The following is a 20,873-nucleotide window of genomic DNA, read 5'->3' on the forward strand; positions in this document are numbered from 1 at the left end:
ACATGAGCATTTGAGAGCAGAAGAGAGGATCACTGGAGTCTCCTTTCTCCTCCCTCCCCCCACCCACCAACCACAACCACCCTCACCATCGACGTGATCTACCTGGATCGTTGTCTGAAGAGGACGCGCAAAATCATCGAGGGCCCCTTCCACCGCACACAGCGTCCCTTCAGGGAGGAAATGCAGGAGTATCATCGCCGGCGCCACCAGGCTGAGGAATAGCTTCTTCCTACAAGTGAGAATTGCCCACATTAACCATCCGACACGGTTATATTCACGAAACAGTACTGATTGATTTATTCACTTATTTTGCACACATGTGTGCCTTGTTTTTGTGTAATATGACGGTTGTCCGTTTGTGTGTTTTGCACGGAGGATCGAGGAACTGGGTTTTGACGGGTTGTACTTGTGCAATCGGATGAAAACGAACTTGTCTTGCAATAGAAATAACATCAACTGCCTTTTCCTCGCTCTCTCTTCAAAAAGACGTGTCCTAAGAGCAAGTATTGGGCCCTGGAGCACAATTCTGCGGCTGCGAATCTGGTACACCGATCGATAAACAATGAAGCGACATGACGAAAAGAAGAAGGGAGACAAATTTCCTGGCCCTAATCCAAATAGATTGACCAGTACATGGCCGCGTTTGCCAAGATGAACGTAATTTCCTCTCATTCACTTCCGAAAAGAAACCATTTCTTTTGCCTTTTGCAAAGGTCCTGTTGGTTTTCCAAACGAGCTGACAAAACCTTCTTCCCTGACCGGGAATCGAACCCGGGCCGCGGCGGTGAAAGCGCCGAATCCTAACCACTAGACCACCAGGGAATCGAAAGGCGAGGTCGATGACACATAAATTGCCAGACGCACAAGCCCGGTGCGAAGTGATGCCTGAATTAATCAGGGGTTCTCGACCTTCTGTGTTCGAAGCCCCAGCTGCCTTCCGACCTAACAGGCCCACAAGTAGCAAGGAATGAGCAATATTTTCAATTCAAAGGCAAGAAACAGCCTACTCGACGATGATGCACAATTAAAATTGAAGTGCCAGCTTCCCCTTCGCACAGATTCCATTGCTCTTCTAAATCGAGCACCACTGTGGCCATCTCTGCCGCGCGCAATGAGTGTCTATGCAGGAAAGAGCCCCATGCAGATCCTTCACACTGCAAGCGGGCCAATTCCCATGTATTCGCCTTTGCCCATCAAAGGATGCCAAGAACAAGCTCCCAAGGATTCCGCACATGGTCCCATATCTGCTTCCTTACATTGGATGACAGGAGCATAGGCCTCATGTCTCATTTGCCGGAAGGTGATCAATGCCATTTGTTGCCCATTATTATTTAACGCCCATGGGTGGCAATGCTTCCTCCATCCTTCACTGAGCCAGAGGCGGATCTTTCCTCTACGACTCCCTCTCTCCATTTGCCAAGCCATCTGCCTGCCCGTCTCTCTCTCTCTCTGCTGCCTTTGGTCATGGGCAGCCCACCAGCCGTGCATGCACCGAGTTCATTCCATGTGGTGACTACGATGCATACTTTATATAACATGATGATCGTGTGCAGGATACGGCGTGAGTGTTGTCACATTTGTGGCCCAAAATGTGACATTAATAACACCATCACCACATGCTTTACCAGTTGAACATCTCCGTGTCTTTATTTTCCTGCTTCCCCTTATTTCATCATCCTGCACCTTCCACCTCCAGTGCATACCATCTGACTTCCGGTCAAGTTAATACATATCATGCATATTCATTATCATGACATCCCTCCTTTCACCAGAAATAAACTTTATATCTTTATGTTTAAATGTAAACACTTTAACACTATCAATAGCATTTTCCTGCCTTCTGAACCAACAAAACAACTTCAAATTCCCTCTTCACAAAATGTAACATAAACATGTTATAACCAAATGTAACATAATAGCTCAACTGTTCTTCTGTAATTATACTAATACAATGCTCACCTCATATGCAAAATGTAAACATTTAAATTTATACACCACACATGTTTAAATTCCAATTCTTTTGGGTTTTTTTTCATTTTAATACCAAATAGTCGACTAAACAAAATGCAATTCATACAGCACTCATACATGAACTTTATGATGTATTGATCAAATCACTGTCCAAATGTTCCCATTATCATTTCTCTTTCTTGGTGAGTAACATTACTGCGCTTCATTGAAACTCATTCCAACTATCACAAACTTTCACTTTCGTGATAATGCGGGCACGATTAGAAATATGGCACAAAATCTTCATATCGCTTAGGTGGTTTCCTGTCCCGTCTCGGCCTTCCTGCAATGCTACTGTCGCAACTTGGTTGTTCACCCTCAGCCCCGGAAACACTGCTCGCTGCGACCTCTGGTGTTTCTGGTACTCTGGCCACTTCATCGGGAAAGCTGGTAACTACCACTAGAACATCATCTGGTCCCTCAGATTGAGCATCTCGTATTGGACTTCCAACCACTTCACTCGGTGTCGCTCTAGATTGGTACTTTTTGACACCAGACACGTTTCTTTTGTACAGGACTCCAGCTGGAGACCTGACTGTCACCATACTGCCGCTTCTGGATACAACAATGTAAGGTTGATGGTAATAAGGTGTGTCTAGCTTACCACCACTCTCTTGCCTCACAAGAACATTATCTCCAGGCATGATGTCTGAGTACCTGGCCCCACACCTCGAGTCTGCATACAGCTTTGCTGCTCCCTTCTTTTCAGCATCGTGGTCCCTCATCTCCTGGTCGTCCCTGATTTCCTTTATTTCGGGCATTTTTGTGCGGATTTTCCTCCCAGAAAGTACTTCTGCTGGACTTTTTCCTGTGGTTGCATGAGGCGTTGCCCGATAGACAGCTACATAGGATAGCAATGCTTCTCTCCAGTTCTGTCCTTCTGCATGAACAATCCGTAATCGTTTTTCGATGGACTGATTTTGTCTCTCAACTTCCCCATTGACTTGCGGCCATTTAGGAGTTACTTTATGATGTATTGATCAAATCACTGTCCAAATGTTCCCATTATCATTTCTCTTCCTTGGTGAATACCTGTGGTCCTCATGTATTCAGCAAATGTCTCTGAAATGAACTGTGGACCATTGTCAGAGTATAGCGTAACAGGCAATCCATATCTCGCGAAGATCTCTGCCAATGCTTGTATTGTTTTTTCAGTGGTCGTTGACCTCATCACAGAGTACTCATAGTATCTGCTGTAGTAGTCCACCACTACCATGATTGTCTCACCAGTTGGTAAAGGTCCGAGAAAATCAACAGCTACATCGATCCACAGTCCTGTTGGGAGTTGTGTACTCCGGATCGGCTCTGGAGGATTACTCCTACTTGTGAGTTGACACCCATGGCAGGTTTTGATGAATTTCTCTGCGTCTTTATCACAACCTGGCCACCATACTTTACTCCTGAGGTTTTGCTTGGTACCAACAATACCTAGGTGTCCTTCATGAGCTAATGACATGATCTTCGGTCTCAGCCTCTGTGGTATCACCAATCTACACCCCCTCAACACACACTGCCCGATGCAACAAAGTTCGACTGAATACCTACGAAGCGTACAAAGCTCTCTGCTTCTGTCCCCAATTCTGACTTGGATTGTGGGCATCCATCTTTCAACAATCTGGACAGCGGATCAGCAATGTTTGCCTTCCCGGCAATGTGAACTACTCTGTACTTGTACGGTTGGAGTCTGAGCACCCATCGTTCTATCCTGGCACACGGTTTGGACCTGGTGGCATAGATCACCTCCAATGGTTTATGCTCCGTGATGAGTTAAAATTCAATGCCATACAAATATGCATGGAATCTCTCACAGGTCCATACAAGTCCGAGTGCTTCTTTCTCTGTCTGAGAATATCTCCTTTCCAAATCTGTCAATGATCTGCTGGCATAGGCAATGATTCTTGGTCCCACATCATGCATCTGGACCAACACGGCTCCTAAGCCAACAGGACTAGCATCCGCTATGACTTTGGTTGGTGCAGCCGGATCATAATACCCAAGAGTATCAGCATTCGTCAGACTTTGTTTCAGAGCTGTGAATACTTCCTTCCGCTCAGAGCCAAAATGGAATGGTACACCTTTCCTGGTTAGCTTCCTCAATGGTTCTGCCAGTGTAGCAAAGTTAGGGATGAACTTTGCGCAATAATTAACCAATCCCAAGAAGCTCCTCATCTCCGTTGCATTCTGGGCTTCACGTGCATCTGCAACAGCTTTCACCTTGGCATCAGCTGGGTTCAGTCCTTCCTGTGTAAGCCTGTGTCCCATGAAGTCCATCTCTGAGACACCAAACTGGTAATTGTCTCCATTCACAGTAAGGCCTTCCCCCTGTAGTCTGGATAGCACACTCCTCAACCATCTGTCATGCTCTTCCTTTGTAGCCGCATGGACTATGATGTCATCAGAAATGTTGGCAACTCCAGGAATGCCTTGAATCACTCGATGGATTTCGTACTGGTAGATCTCAGGAGCTGCACTGATGCCGAACGATAGTCTCTTGTACCGGTACAATCCACAGTGAGTCATAAATGTTGTCACGTCCCTGGATTCTGGGTCCAGCTCTAATTGATGATAGCCCCATTTTAAATCAATTTTTGAGAACACCTGACTGGTAGTTAACTCCTGAAGTACTTCCTCCACTGTTGGTATGGGGTGTCGTTCTCGAATTATAGCTTCCTTGGCCATCCTCATATCAACACACAGTCTTATGTCACCATTTGGTTTGGGCACAATCACTACTGGGCTGACCCATTGTGTTGAATGTTCTACAGGTTCAATAATGTCTTGCTCAATCAACTCTTTGATTTTGGCCTCGACTTTCCCACGAAGTCCAAATGGAGTTCTGCGCACTGGTTGCGCCTTGGGTTTGACCGTTCTGATAACTGCTAGCTTTAGTTGTCGACCTTTCAGCTTTCCTACTCCCTGGAAAACTGCGGGGAATTCTTGTTTCATATCCTCATATGACTGAACTGAATTGACACGAGCTCCAATATGAAGTATTGCCAGGTCTTGCAGCGTGCGTCTACTCAGCAATGGTTCTCCCCTCTCGTCTATGACAACAAACTCTGCTTCGGTGTACTTGTCACCAGCTTCAACAGTCGCAGTGAAACATCCAATGGTCTGCAATGGCTTGGTTGCTGTGTATGGATACAGTTTCTTTGAACACTTCTTTGATGTACAAATGATCTTTTTTCTTTTCAATTTCTCCCATAAATGTCGGTCAATTACATTACTGTCACTGCCTGAGTCTACAATGACCGGAACTGTCACACTTCCAATTATCACTGGGACCTTCTCATGATGTACATCATTCAATGTAAACTGATGGTATTTCTGCCCATCCTGGTTGTCATCATCATCGTCACTTTCTGGGTCACCTTCTATATGGCGAATAGTGCCTTTCTTTCCAGGATACTTTCCTTTCCCCCAAGCTTTGCCCTTAGAAGCTGTACTCTTCCCATTCTGGTTTGCATTTGACTTGCTTTTGCACTTCTTTGCAAAGTGGACCTTACCTCCACACTTTCTACAAACTTTGCCTTTCGCTGGGCAGCATGGGTCTTTTCCAAAATGACCTCTGTTTCCACATCTGTAACACTCCAAGTCATGTGTCGGCATATTTCTTGGCTGGCTATGGCTATGCGAGAGCCTATTTACTTGTTGACCAACTTTGTCTTTACTGGGCTGGCTTGAGTTGTCTTTCAGTTTCATGGTATGAAATTGCCCCTCAACAGCCTCTAATGCAGCAGCCATTGTTAAAGCATTGGTAAGTTTCAACTCACCCCCTTTTTCCAGCAGTCCCCTTCTGAATTTGTCTGATCTGCAGTGCTGCACTTGATCCAATAACTAATTGTCCAAATCAGCTACCACGTAATTGCATCCCACAGCCAGTTGTCACAATCTCGTCATGTACTGGGCAACCGTTTCTCCATCTTCTTGTTTTGTTTTGCAAAACAAATGGCATTGAAATGTAGCATTCGGTGTCACCACATAGTGTGCATTCAATGCATCTACGGCTTTCTGGTATTCCTCCTTCCTTCCAGTATTCAAAAGCATCTTAAAAGTTTTCCGAACTGCGGGTCCTGCAGTGAAGAGAAGTAACGCCCTCCGCTGTGCTTTCTGTTCCGCCGTACTGCTATCGAGAAATAGGCCATGACTGTCGGCGTAGGCTTCAAATTCTTCCAGCCATGCCTTCCACTTCACACTCACCGTGCTTGCATCACCCGTCGGGTCAGAATGAGGAACACCTCGAAGTGTTAGAAATTCAGCTCCTGTGACTGCCATGAAGAAAACCTTCCAGCTCATAGCCACCGATTCAAAATCCAAAATGTTTATCCTCGTCGCCAATGTCACATTTGTGGCCCAAAATGTGACATCAATAACACCATCACCACATGCTTTACCAGTTGAACATCTCAGTGTCTTTATTTTCCTGCTTCCCCTTATTTCATCATCCTGCACCTTCCACCTCCAGTGCATACCATCTGACTTCCGGTCAGGTTAATACATATCATGCATATTCATTATCATGACAAGTGTCACAAGCAATATGAAGGCGACTGACGAGAATGCGGCAGGCAAATCAGAGACGGATCGTCAATAACTCTGCGTTGGCCGTCTCACTAATTTCATGTGTCTCTTTCTCCAAATTGCCGCAAGAGCAAATGCGTTGCTGGGTCTGCATTTTGTCCAGCAGAAGTAAACTTGAAGGCTTGGTTGCAGCTCCCAAAACGCGCTTTACTAAGTGGGAATCGACCCCAACCGCAGTGGTAAACGACAAGACCCCCAGGGAACCATAACTGCCACATTTTTGCTCAATCTGGACACCAGCTAAGGAATTTATTGTCGATGTCACCAACTGTGTGTGCTGAATCCCCCATTAATGGACTCTATTCGGTTGTTTCATTTGCCGATTTCGGTTTTTGGCGATTTTGGTTTTTTCATTTCGGTTGTTTCGCAATCCTTCCCCACGAAACATGCCGCCTTCCCACAGGCCGGGAAACATTCAGCAATGCTTCTCTTGGTCTTCCTCTCGCATTTCCTTCCTTCGCCCGATGAGCTGGGTCGCCAAGGTTGACCAGCGGCCAAACCTCAGAGGATCAATCGTGCTCCATTATGGGAGCTGAATTGGTGAAATTTTCGAGTTCTGCTTTCCTGTTTGAAAAGCAACGGTGCTTTGAATCCATTGACTCAACGATCCGGTCTTGTGCATTGTTTCCAAGTGAATTGTCCTGCGCAGCACCACGTTTGCGTCGATGAACACGTGGACTTGTGGACACTTGTGGACCGGGTCTCCCCTTTGACGGGTAGCACGATATTCTGCCTTTTGTCCGTATCTCGCTTGCCCATTTAGCAAAAGGCTCCATCTATTTTCCAACCAACTCCCTGAACACGCTTCCCTGACAGGGAATCGAACCCGGGCTGCGGTGGTGAAAGTGCCGAATCCTCACCAGGAGATCATGAAGGAAGCCAATACCATCACGCAAGCTCAACAATAATTGTCTTCCTTTCATCTCTGGGCCATTGATGAATTTCATAACACTGCTCCAGTGTATTTTCAGAGACAACATCGTCATTGTGTTAGCAAAACACGCCAAGAATGATACGCAATTCGATGAACAGATGACTCTCACATTCACGCAATGCACTATTTTTCAATACTCCTGCAAACCTGATGATGATAACCCTCATTAATATTCCCCTTCTCACAAAATTTTATTGCTCCTCTAAATCGAGAGAACATTGCACCATCATTGTCGCAAGCATTCAGTATCCATGCACGTCATGTTGCAGGAAGGTCGATTCCTTTGTATTCACACTTGACAATCATAGGATGCCACAAGGAAAACAGGAAAGGCAGCAGACACCATCATTGAAGTAAAATCACGGTGCTGGAGAACCTCAGCAGGTCAAACTGTGCATTTTAGACTGGAGATTTAGATCAATACAAAAGGAGTAGGTATGACTTGTGAAAAACTATCTCCTGAGCGAAGTGGAGATTCCTGATGAAAATGAAAACAACAAGGGACACCTGTCGGCTGTGGCAAGGCCTAAATGTCATAACCTGCTACAAAACCAAAGGCGGTGAAGTATCACTCCCAGAGGAACTCCATGCCTTCTACCCTAGTAACTGTGAAGAACCACCCCTCCACACCGCCACGTCCCCTGACGATCCCGACCTGCATTTATCTGAGGATGGCATGCGTGCTGCCTTCAGATGAATGAATGAATCCAAGAAAACCATCTGGCCTGGATAGAGTACCTGGGCGAGTATTAAAAATCTGTGCTGATCATCACAGACAAACCACCCCCCCCCCACCCCCACACTACCTTGCAGCACCAACAAACATCAAGGATCCACACTGCTCCACAAAGCCCACAAAAAGGCAGACAGAACTGGAACCCACCAATAGGATCCAACGAACAAGCTCATGCCTTGTCTGCCTCCTTACATTTGATCACCCGGACATCTTGCTAATGTGTCGTGTGCCGTAATGACTATCGAAATGTGTTAAAGAGGCGGCCCACGGATTCCAATGCCATTTGTTGCCCATTACTATTGAGTGCTAGTGGTCCATCCATCCCCGTGCTAGAGGCAAAAGCTCTCTCTGCGACCCCCACTGTGCATTTTTCACGCTCTCTCCCTCTCCTGCCTTTGCTCACACGCAACCGACCATATGTGCACACTCCGATTTCACTCCTGGTCGCGAATACGATGTATAGTTTCTGTGAAATGAGGATCGTGTCTGGAAAAACTGAAGGGGTTGTGGTAGGCAAATACGATAGATGGGTTTCTTCAGTTTATTTTACCACGATTACATATCCTCACATAGCTTGCTCTTAAATCGAACTGTGGCCCGCTCAAATTCCCCCAAGAGTAAATGCGTTGACGGACCTACAGGTAGTTGAACAAAAGTGAAATGGAAGCTTTTGACTGACAAAAGAAACTTCCCTGACCGGGAATCGAACCCGGGCCGCGGCGGTGAGAGCGCCGAATCCTAACCACTAGACCACCAGGGAACTGCCGTAAAACGCGCCATCTCAATAATTATTGCCGTTCTTCCCCCGCTGAGGGTAACTAGTAGGGATGTGGTAGGCAAATAAATAAATGCGTTTACTCAGCTTATTTCTCTCCATTACGTGTCCTCCATTATCATGTGGCAGCTTGCTCACGAAAACGAAGCGCGCCCCACAAAGGGCAAATGCGTTGCTGGACCTGCAGCTGGCCGGACAAAAGTAAACTTGCAGCTCGCAAAAGAGACTTCCCTGACCGGGAATCGAACCCGGGCCGCGGCGGTGAGAGCGCCGAATCCTAACCACTAGACCACCAGGGAACACGAGCTAAATCGCGCAGGCGATCCCTTTACTTTCATCTCCGGGCTGCTGTTGACTTTTGAAGTATCATTTTGTTTTTCCCCTTCTTACGAACGTCTTGCATCACTTCAAAATGACCTGTCCCCATTTATTTTCAATGCCCTGGCTCTGCCTTCTTTAAAGATCGACGCTCCTGCGCCCCTCGATCCCTCTGCTCCACATTCATGGCCTTTAATGCAGCACCTCGCTTTTCTCGGCGCAGCCCTTCCTCTGATTTGCATCCCGTTGCAAAACCCGGGTCACCTTCTTCGACACGACCCATCGTCGCACGTGTTATCCGCAAACTTACTCACGTTGCCAAATCAATCACACATCTTGCAAACAGCAATGGCCTTTTTGAGAATCCAGAGAACCACAGAAATGCAGAACATCCCAGATCAGAACCCAGGCTATTCGACCCACTTTGATCCAGGTGGAGAACAAGAAGTGACCCAGGCACTAGTCACCACCAAGCTCTGGCTTCTCCCATAAAGCCAACGTCGAATCCAGTTCACTGCCTCACCATGAATACGATCGTCCCAAAGGCCTGACAAAAGTCCATTGGTCTGAAAGACTACCTTCTACAACCACTCTGACTCCCTGTGCCTTAAGCTGTTGTTTTATCCAGTTGGCCTCCTACCCCATCTGCTTCAATCTTCCATGCCAACCAACATTATGCGGCCTTATGAAATGCTTTACTAAAATCCATACAAATGCCAGCAATTGGCTTTGCCTCGTCTACGCTCGTTGCTGCTTTTCAAAAAGTTCTGTCAAGTTCGTGAGACACCCACACGTGCAGTCTCTTCTATTGCTCCCGACAAATGACGACAGTGATAAGAGCAAACACTGGACGCCGGAGCAGAATTCTGTGGCGACGAATGCGCCCAAAACAATCGCCAAACAAACATTATGGGTTACAAGGTGTACTACAATGAAGGATACAAATGGAAAGCCTTGGAGACAAGAAGGTGGACGCATTCCCCGGCCCTAATCTTGTATACGGGAGGTCACTGTGGGAAGCAAAAGAAGAAATTTCAGTTGCCCGCAGTTGAGCCGTTATTGATACAAGCGAGGGAGAAGATTGACATGACTCTTGGATGAATTTGGGACAGTCAGCATGTCGTGTCTCACACACCTGATTCAATCTTTCGAAGATGTGATCAGAATTTTGACGAGCCCGAGCTGTAGACTTTGTGTATATGTATTTAAGGCATTCAAAAAAAGTTCACATGATTGGCTGCTTTGAAAGGTTTCCCCTTTGGTCATTTTTCACCTTTACTCCGGACTGGGTCCTTGGGTAAACTACACGACGAACACCAGTATGAACCAGCTGGTGCTTGGATATAAACCAGTCCCGGAATACGGAAAAACACGGAGTAGATGCGCTTGTTGGTACCCCCTGAAAACAGGTACACCAAGGCCAAAGGGTTAAATAGTATAGGATCCCATGAAAAATAGCAGAATGTGATGCTGACAACGACGATGGCAGGCAGCGTTGGTGGTTTAGGGGCAGAATTCTCACCAGCCTCGCGGGTGACCCGGGATCAACTTCAGACTAATGCAATAAATACTTAGTTTGCAATCTCGTCTCTTCCCTGTTCCATCTTCACTTTTGCAACCTTTAAAATCCGGCTCTTCTTCACTGACAGGCAACGTCAGGTTCGAACGTCGAGGTCTCATCTGTTACAACCAACGGGGAGACAGAGGGACGAAGACAGAGAGAAAAATAATACAATGCTGGATTATTTTAGCGCAATTCCGCGTTTAAAATTCTGCTAAGCCCATCGGGAAGCAAACATTCAGAGTTACAACGCAGCATGACAATGAAAGAAACAGATGGGAGGAGATCGCAACAAGGTGAATCACAGCACGGGTGGAAAATAGCCCACAGCGTGTCCCAAACCCCTCACGCCATGTTTCGTTAGTCTGCAAATGAACTCCCCGCAATGGATCAGCATTTTGTTCACACCCATCCACACGGGGACAATGTACAGAGTCCAATTCACAGAACGATCTTCCTATGGTGAAACACTGGCGGGCACAGGGTGTACGTGCAGAACGAGCGCGGACTCGACACCAGAGAGGGGGGTGGCCCTTCAGGTTTTAGCAAGCCGTGCTGAATTGATATCCCACGCTGACTTCTGATGCTGCGTGATGTGAGAGGTAGGAAATTGTGTTGTTGCTGCCACCTTCAGACAGCTCTTTCCAACGGCATCTGTCTCCCTCGTGCTTCTTGGAGGCTGCTTGCTTCCCGTTTCGCTTCTCCCTATTATGGTTTCGTTTGATGTCGTGCAATAAGGTTGCGCTTCCTTTGCTAGTTTTCTGGGTATTCCGTGAATTGGCTGTCAATATGCCGATTGCATAGTTCTCCAAAGTAGCGTCGTGAACAATGAATAAGCAGAAGGAAATATTGGAATTCCCATAATGAAACAAAGTCATTTCAACTCCTTTTTTCGATGATGATGGTTACTTCCTTCAGCCGCCTTTTGGACATATTGAGCGCCATCACTAGAGGATGCGCAACGAGCTGCTCCGAAGTCAGCCAGTGAAATATTGGGTGGTATTTCCTTGCAATTTTGCAGACGAGGAGCATATTAATTTCAACGTGATGGTAGACCGGCAAAACCCTCCCCACCGTCAAGAACAGCCTCAGGGAACGTTGCCGTCGGAGAGCAGCAGCAATCATCAAAGATCAACACCGCCCACCACTTGCTGTGTTCTCGCTGCTTCTATTAGGAAAGAGATGTCGGTGCCACAAGACTCGCACCACCAGGTTCAGGAACAGCCGCTCCCCCTCCACCATCAGACTCCTTAACAACAAACTCAATCTGGGACTCATTTAGACTCCTACTTTTACACCTTATTGTTTTCTCTCTTTGTATTGCACAGTCAGTTTGTTTATATTTCTTTATTTGTTTACATGTCTATATGGTGTACCTTTTCTTGCACTACCAATAAGTGGTACACTAATTTTGCCTTGCCCTCAGGACAAAGAATCTCAAGGTTGTATGTGATGCCATGTATGTCCTGTGACTAAAAATACGAAACCTAATGGTAGTGGCAACGGAGCATTCTCGCCTCCCACGGGAGAGACCCGGGCCCAATTTCAGGTTTCGTTTTTCTGCGTACTTTGCATCAACAAAGAGCAAATTCCCTCTCTGTACCTTTACCGCCTTTCCGATTTGACCACGGTCGCCTACGCTGACAGGCAACTTCATTATTTTCCAATAACCGGGGGAGGAGTAAACGAGATCAGCTAATTCAAGATTCTGAATCACAATTTCTCCTTAGGAAGCTGATCCAGTTACCGATAAGCAGACAGTGGATTTCAATGAAGCATTTCGATGAAGGAAGCGCATGGAACAGGATGATGACAGAACTGACTTGTGCTGAAGTACGGCAGAGATGGAGAAAGGGGCTGCGAGAATTTCGAAACCCTCGTATCATCTTTCATCAAACCCTCAATGATCCTCAAAGGATCAGCCTTTTTCCTTCAGAATCCATTTCATCAAGCTCACGTGACGCAAATGTGCCACATACGGATGAAGCAGAAACAAGCAAATTCCGCACCTGGAGCAGCGCCTTCAAGAACAAGCCTGGTCCCTACAGCAGAGGGGTACGTCCCTTCTTTCAGGTTTGAGAAACTTCAAACCCTCAAGAAATGAAGAAGAATACATCGTCCGTTTTCTACACTCCTTATGTGTTCGCATCTGTGACTGGATTACAAAAATTACAAATTCCTTTTGGATATCAACATTTACCAGTCTTGGAATAGGACTGGAAGCGATGGAGTTCCCCTGTGTGACCCCAGTTGTCCGAATAATTCTCCAGTCATGGCTACACATTGGATTCTCCCTTACTGCATTCCCTTCTATCTGTTGTACGTCCTGTGGGGTGCAGTGTGTAGAATAGGGCTCTTTTTATCCCGCTGAGTTGTTCCACTCAGAAGCAAAAGGTTTTGCTCCTTTTCAGAAAACCCTTTAAAATGCTGGAACCCCTCAGATAAGATTTACTGAATTAACAGCCAGAATACGTCGAATGGTTGAAGATTTGACTTTTATCTATCGCACTTAGAAGAGTGAGAGACAATCAGTTCAAATAGCTAGGTTCACGTTTCTTGACAGGGTGAGCGTAGCGAGGAATTTTACTTTTGTTGGCGAATCTTGGAGCAAAGATCACGAAATACAAATGTGAGGTCGTCCATTTCGGATAGACCTCGGCCCAATTTGCCCATGCCGACCAAGTTGTCGACCTAACTTGGCATATTTTCCTCTCCGAATGTAGCTGATCAAATGTATTTTAAACGTTGTGATTGAACCCACCTCTACTACTTACTGTGTCAGATTATTCCATACACTCACCACCCTTTGTGGAAAAGGTCTGCCTTTTAATCTCTGCCCTCATAAATTTGTGCCCTCTAGTTTTAGACTCCCTTACCCTAGAAAAAAAAGACTCGTTACCCAATCTATACCCCTCTTGGTTACAAATGCATCTTTCAGGTGCCCTTCAGCTCTTGCGCTCCTGAGAACATAATCTTAAATCCAGCTTAATGACATTTTCTGCGTCGGTACTGAGGAGCGGACGATAGGCGAACAAAATTTTCTTTAACCTAGGGTGCTCATTGCAAACCAACCAGCACGCACTGGGTGGAGGGGGGGGGGGGTGGGGGAGGGGGAGAGAGGGAGAGAGAGAACGCCCACACCTCCTCGCTCACCACAATTCGGGGTCCAAACAGCCCTTCTAAGGAACCAACAGGCTGTGGTCTGCACTACATCGGAAAGATTGGACTCTGTCTGGGAGATTGCTTCGTTGAGCACCTTGGCTCTGTCCACCGCAATAGTGTGGATCTCCCAGTGGCCACCCATTTCAATTCCCCAGCCTTTTCCCTTGCTAACATATCTGTCCATGGTCTCATGCACTGCCAGACTGAGACCACCCACAACTTGGAAGAACAATACTTCATCTTCCGTTTGGGCACCCTCCAACCAGATGGCACTAACATCAACCTACGATTTCCATTGACCTCACTCCCACCTTCTTACCCATCTCCCTTTCCTCTAGCTCCTTCTTTCTCTCCCCTCACCTCTCTCCATCGTGCTCATCTCTCTCCATCCCTCTTGCATCTCTCCTTCCTTTTTGCACCCCCCCCTCTCCCTTTTACCCTCTGTCACCTTTCACAGAGCCAAAACTCACCTTTGCTCTTATCACATCCAATGAACACTGTTTGTCTGTTGGTCTGGACTCCACCCACACCCCCCCCCACCCCCCATTCTTTCTCCAGCCTCGAATTCAATATCTTTCCTCATGCATTGTGGAAAGCCTCAGGTCTGAAAGGTTGGTAATAAACCTTTACATCCTCTGGATGCTGCAAGACTTGCTGAATTCACACCAGAATGATTAAGCCCAGGCATTCCTGAACTATTGGGCGCAAAGCATTGTAGAATGCTCCAAATTATATCTCAGCAAATCTCTATGTAATTTCGCTGAGGTCCCTTACTTGTACTAGAAAACAGAAGATCCACTCCATCCTTTCTCTGACCTCTCTGCTTTGGCCTCACACACTACTCCAAAGAAAGCCTGGACGACCAGCATCTCACCCTCTAATGCAGCCCACTTACAGAGCTCAGAAAGCACTAATGTTTAGGTGATGGGTTTTATCCAGCATCACGACTACCACCTCGTAATGTCAAAGTGGTGGAGAGGGCAAACCGGGGAGGAAGGGGTGTACTGATAGAAGGGTGGGGGGTGGAATATTGGAGACGAAGGAATGGGGTGCAGAGAAGAACAAGGTGAATAGGATGGAGAAGTAGGTGGCTGAGGGTGGAGGTTGCGGGAACAGCAGGGAAGATGGGTGGTGGTAAATGGATATGGGGGTAGGGGTGAGAGGAACGGGTGAAGGGGAGGTGAAGGTTGGATGGGAAATGGGAGGATGGAGAGGAACGATGAGAGGTGGAGACACACAAGGGATGAAGGGGGGAGTGGGAACAAGGAGAAGACAAAGAAGAGAGAATGGCAAAGGGGAAAGGAGAAGGGGTGAAGGAGGAAGAAAAGAGAACAAAGATGAAGGAGTTGATGGTGGAGCAGAGTTTATTCACCACATAATGGGAGCATCTTCCCCATGGCCACACACAACAGCAAAACATCATGAATGTTGCTGGCCTCTAACCCCATGTCGGCAGCAGCACAGCTCTCCAGGGTGGGAGCAGAACGGGGACTAGGGGGTGCATAGAGGACGGAACGAGAAGCCCGGGTCTCGGGTTTGGGAAGCCAAATGGTGATGACCTGTGTTCCAGGGGTCATAGCCGGACAGAGTTGAACAAGAACAAGCTGGCAGAGGTGTGGTCCAAAATCTGGTGAGGGAAACACCGGCTCTCATCCTTCACCACAACTAACGTTCCATTGGACCATTCGGCCCTGGACTCAGCCAGTACACCAGTCCCTATCAGTCGCATAATCCACAGCTCCCTGCGTTACCCCTTTCTGTCCCCCTTCCCTTCTGACCAACTCTCTCCTCTCACATGAGGTGAGACACCCTCCATCCGATCTTTATCCTCACATCAAGCTTCAGGCCAGAAGTTTAAACCCCAGCCCCCTCCTATTCCTTGAATTGTTCGGCTGATCTAACCACCCCACCCTCTCCAACATCACCTATCTCTTGCATCCTTCAACGATGCCCTTCTCCATGTCTTTGTTCCATAGGGCCAAAGGAAATCACCCCAGCACCTCTGACCTGACCTTGAAGTTGAAACTCCTCATCCTCATACGTCTCTTCCACAGCCTCTTCAGGACATCTTAGTCCTTCCTGATCAACCATGGAAACAAGACATAAACATCCTGTTGGGGTTTTGCAGAAAGGTTCACTTCTCAATTCTGGGAAAAAAACAATAAAACAATAAAAATCACTGTCCTATAACAACCACACATCACTTTAACACCCATAGACATTCTCCCCCATCACCATCTTTCCCCACCCATTGAATCTCTTCCCACAGCCCACGGACACTCTCCCCATCTCCAACCCAATGAATCTCCTACAACCCTCAGACACTTTCCTATCACCGACTCTTGTCACCCACTGAATCCCCTCTCAACCCACGGACACTACCCCATCTCCGACTTTCTCCACCCACTGAATCTCCTCCAACAGCCCATGGACACTCTCCCCACCAACTGAATCCTCCCTCACAGCCCACACTCTTCCCCCCATCCCACAGTCCATTTAAAGTTTACCTCATCATCGAAAGTCCTCTCCTGTTGAGTATCCCACCGTAGCCCAATAACAATCTCCCCACCTACTGAATCTTCTCTAGTAGCCCACCGAAATTCATTCTCTCCCACATTGCTGTCCAGAGATGTTCCTCCGGTAAAGGGCATTTACTGCTGAGGCATGGCTACTGCCTGTGGCCCATTTCCCTGGAACTGCCCCATGCTGTGACCTTTGAATAAAACTCATCCACGCCTGGCCTCTCCACTAGCTGCATTTGATTCCAACTGTGCCAGAAGTCTTGCAGAGCCTGAGTAAGGTTGGATGATGATCAGGGCTGTGATGGTGGGATAGCTTGTCTGACTCGCTCTGTCCTCATATTCCCTCTACCCTCACCTCTGTTCCCCTTTCATCTCCTTTCTTGCCCTCTAACAACCCCTCCTCTCGATTACTTTCCTCCTTCTGATGCCCCTGTAGGACTACTGGTGAGGTCGTACCTGGAGTACTGAGTGCAATTCTGGTCTTCTGACTTGAGAAAAGATACATTAGTTTTGGCAGCAGTGCAGCGAGATTAACCAGGTTGATACCAGAGTAGGCCTATGGAGTCACCTGCGACTGTACTCTCTAGAATTCAGGATCATAGAGGAAATATTGCAGAAGCATATAACATTATGACAGGGATATGTAAGATAGAGACAAGAAGTTGTTTCTACTGGTAGGTTATCATATCAGAGATTCGGACCTGGAGTTCAGGTTGCCAATGGTTTAAACTGGAGTCTGTATGGCTGAAGAGGCTGCAGGATCACTGGAGGCTAATCCACAGACACTCAATGTCTCTGAAGGGACTATCTTTTGCTTCTCTTTCTCTTATTGTCAGGGGCACCGGGCAATACTCAGCGACTTTTTGTTTGCCTTATGGATAAACGTTTATGTATTCTTATGTGATGATAAAATAAATCTTGAACCTTGAGCTGAAACCAGACCTGGGGAACAGAGTCTCAATATTCGGTGAAGTAGATTTAAGACAGAGTCAAGGAGGAACTGCTTTTCCCAGAGAGTGGTGAATATGTGGAATTCTCTGCCCAATAAAGCAGTAAAGGCTGATTTGTTAAATATTTTTAAGACACCATTAGATAGATATTTGAAAGGAAGAGGAAATAAGGGTTATGGGGAAAAGCAGGGAGATGGATGTGAGTCCAGATCAGTGATGACCTTATTGAATGGCGGAGCAGGATAGATGAGACAGATGACCGATTCTTGTTCCTATTTCTTGAGTTCTTCCGGAAATAATCTATACTGCATCTATTTGATTTATATTCACTTCTACGATTATTTTCCTTCACCTTCCCTCCATTTCTCTCCCCTGTTCTTTTCTGCAGTCCAGTTTCCCTCTCTTCCCTCCCCTTCATTCCTCTTTCCTCCCGTCACATCCCCTCCACAAAGACTAACCTGGGACTGGAGAACATGAAGTCCCAGCACCTGTGGGATCTCCCAAGGAGTTTCCAGGAGCGGTTGAGATGGCTGCAAAGGCCACTTGATCATCATCAGGTATTTTAAAGTTGAATTTGTAGGTGAACATCTTCCCTTTGGTCTTATTTAGGATATGCTTATTGTAGTACTACCTGGGGAGAGAGGGGCAGGGTCAAATCTCACGCTCGGAGGGCTGGTTACATGCAGAAAATGGAAAGAGAGTGGAGAATAGAGAAAAATGTGTGTAGAGGGAGTGAGAGAGAGAGAAAGGGTTGGTGAAAGATGGGAGGGCATGAGGGAGGAGACAGAGGGTGAGAGAGAAAGAATGGGAGAGAAACAAGATTGGATTGGGGGAGAAGGAGGAGGGTGGAGAAGGGAATATAGGGAGGGGAGAGATGGGAGATGTACAGTGGAGAGTGAGGTGGGATGGTGAAGAGAAAGGAGAGAGTCGATTGGGGAGACAGGTGGAGGGAAAAGGCAGAGAAAGAGAAATGAAAGTGAAACAGTTTTTTTAGGAATGTCGGTGACTAAGGGGAGAAGCATGAAAGAGAGGACGTGGGGGAATCAGCATGAGGGGGCAGAGGGCAACAGGAGGTATGTGGGAAAGAGGGGAGACAAGGAGGTAGAGGGAGGGTGTTAGGCAAAGGGGAAAGAGCAGAGAGGGGTAGGGGTGTGAGACAGGGAGAGCAGAGGGTGCTAATAGGGGTGTATTATAGACCACCAAATGGGCCAAGAAAATTAGAGGAACAAATTTGTAGGGAGATAACATATATGTGTGAGAATCATAAGGTAGTGATCATGGGAGATTTTAACTTCCCTCACATTGATTGGGATACCCATACAGTTAGAGGGGTGGATGGGCTAGAGTTCGTTAAATGTGTTCAAGATTGTTTTCTAAATCATTTAGTAGAAGAACCGACTCGGGACGGTGTAATACTGGATCTCCTGTTAGGGAACGAGCTAGGTCAGGTATTGACATTAATGTTGGAGAACAAATTGGGTCGAGTGATCGTAACTCTGTTAGTTTTAGGGTAGTTTTAGGGAAGAGCAAGGAGGGGCCTAAAATTGAGGTTCTGGATTGGAGAAGAGCAAATTTTGAAGGAATAAGAAGGGATTTGGGGAGTATTGAGTGGGACAGGATATTTTCAGGTAAGGATGTAAATGAAAAATGGAGGATATTCAAAAAAGAAATTTTGAGGGTCCAGAGTAGATATGTCCCAGTGAGGATCAAAGGAAAGTCATAGGGAGGCTTGGTTTTCAAGGAATATTGGAAATTTGGTTAGGAGAAAAAGGGAGGTGTACAAGAGATATAAAGAGCAGGGAGCTGAGAATTTGAAGGAGGACTACAAGGAGGGTAGAAGGAATCTTAAGAAATAAATTAGAAAAGCCAAAAAAAGGCACGAAGAGGCTTTGGCAGACAGAGTAAAAATATTTGGAGGTACAGGGATTGATAGGGAGTAAAAAGGGTTTCTATAGGTACATTAAAAGTAAAATATTAGTGATGGATAAAATTGGACCCCTTGTAGATAGCGAGGGTAGGCTGAGTGAGAAGTCAGAGGAAATGGGGGAAATTTTGAATGATTTCTTTGCCTCGGTATTCACTAGGGAAAAAAAATATTGAACCAGTTGAAATAAAGAAAAATAGTGCGGAGGTCATGAAGCATATAAGGATAACTGAGGAGGTAGTGATGACTGTGTTGAAAAAGATAAAGGTGGATAAATCTCCGGGACCGGACAAAATATTCCCAAAGACACTCAGGGAGGCTAGTGGACAGTTAGTGGGGCCATTAACAGAGATATTTAGGATGTCACTGGCCACGGGGGTAGTGCCAAAGGATTGGAGGGTGGCGCATGTGGTTCCACTGTTTAAGAAGGGGTCCAAATGTAAACCTGGGAATTATAGGCCCGTGAGTCTGACGTCTGTGGTGGGTAAGTTGATGGAAAGTGTTCTGAGGGATGGTATTTACAAATATTTGGAGGTACAGGGATTGATAGGGAGTAATCAGCATGGTTTTGTCAGGGGTAGATCATGCTTGACAAACTTGATTGAGTTTTTCAAGGGGGGGTTACAAAAAAGGTTGATGAAGGGAAAGCTGTGGGTGTTGTCTATTTAGACTTTAGTAAAGCTTTTGACAAAGTTCCCCACAGGAGGTTAGGAAAAAAGGTGGAGGCATTAGGTATAAATAAGGAGGTAGTGAAATGGATTCAGCAATGGTTGGATGGGAGGTGTCAGAGAGTAGTGGTGGAAAATTGTTTATCCAATTGGAGGCCAGTGACTAGTGTAGTTCCTCAGGGATCGGTCCTGGGTCCACTATTGTTTGTTATATATATTAACGATCTGGAAGTAGGGGTGGAGAATTGGATAAGCAAGTTTGTGGATGTTACAAAGATTGGTGGTGTTGTGGACAGTGTGGAAGATTACCGTGGATTAAAAGGTGATTTAGGAAGGCTGGAGGTGTGGGCTGAGAAATGGCTGATGGAATTTAATACAGATAAGTGTGAGGTGTTACATTTTGGAAAGGCAAATCTAAATAGATCATATGCATTAAATGGCAGGCTATTGAGATGTGCAGAGCAACAAAGGGATTTAGGAGTTATGGTAAATAGTACCCTCAAGGCTGATACTCAGGCAGATGGTGTGGTGAAGAAGGCATTTGGAATGTTGGCCTTCATAAATCGGAGTATTGAATTCAAGAGTAGGGAGGTTATGATGAAATTGTACAAGGCATTGGTGAGGCCAAATTTGGAGTTCTGTGTACAGTTTTGGTCACCAAATTATAGGAAAGATATAAACAAAATAGAGAGAGTGCAGAGAAGGTTCACGAGAATGTTGACAGGATTTCAA

General features: G+C 46.4%; 3 non-coding genes across 3 annotated transcripts; all 3 read right to left on the minus strand.

Moving 5' to 3' along the window:
* Positions 1–750: 750 nt before the first annotated feature.
* trnae-uuc (transfer RNA glutamic acid (anticodon UUC)) lies at positions 751–822 on the minus strand. The gene has a single exon. It is a non-coding gene; the product is annotated as a tRNA-Glu (tRNA).
* An 8,127-nt stretch (positions 823–8,949) lies between these two features.
* Positions 8,950–9,021, minus strand: trnae-cuc (transfer RNA glutamic acid (anticodon CUC)). The gene has a single exon. It is a non-coding gene; the product is annotated as a tRNA-Glu (tRNA).
* Positions 9,022–9,263: 242 nt separating this feature from the next.
* trnae-cuc (transfer RNA glutamic acid (anticodon CUC)) lies at positions 9,264–9,335 on the minus strand. Its single transcript has one exon. It is a non-coding gene; the product is annotated as a tRNA-Glu (tRNA).
* Between the last annotated feature and the right edge of the window lie 11,538 nt (positions 9,336–20,873).

The sequence above is a fragment of the Narcine bancroftii genome, chromosome 5 (genome assembly GCF_036971445.1).
Source record: "Narcine bancroftii isolate sNarBan1 chromosome 5, sNarBan1.hap1, whole genome shotgun sequence".
Classification (NCBI taxonomy): Eukaryota; Metazoa; Chordata; class Chondrichthyes; order Torpediniformes; family Narcinidae; genus Narcine; species Narcine bancroftii.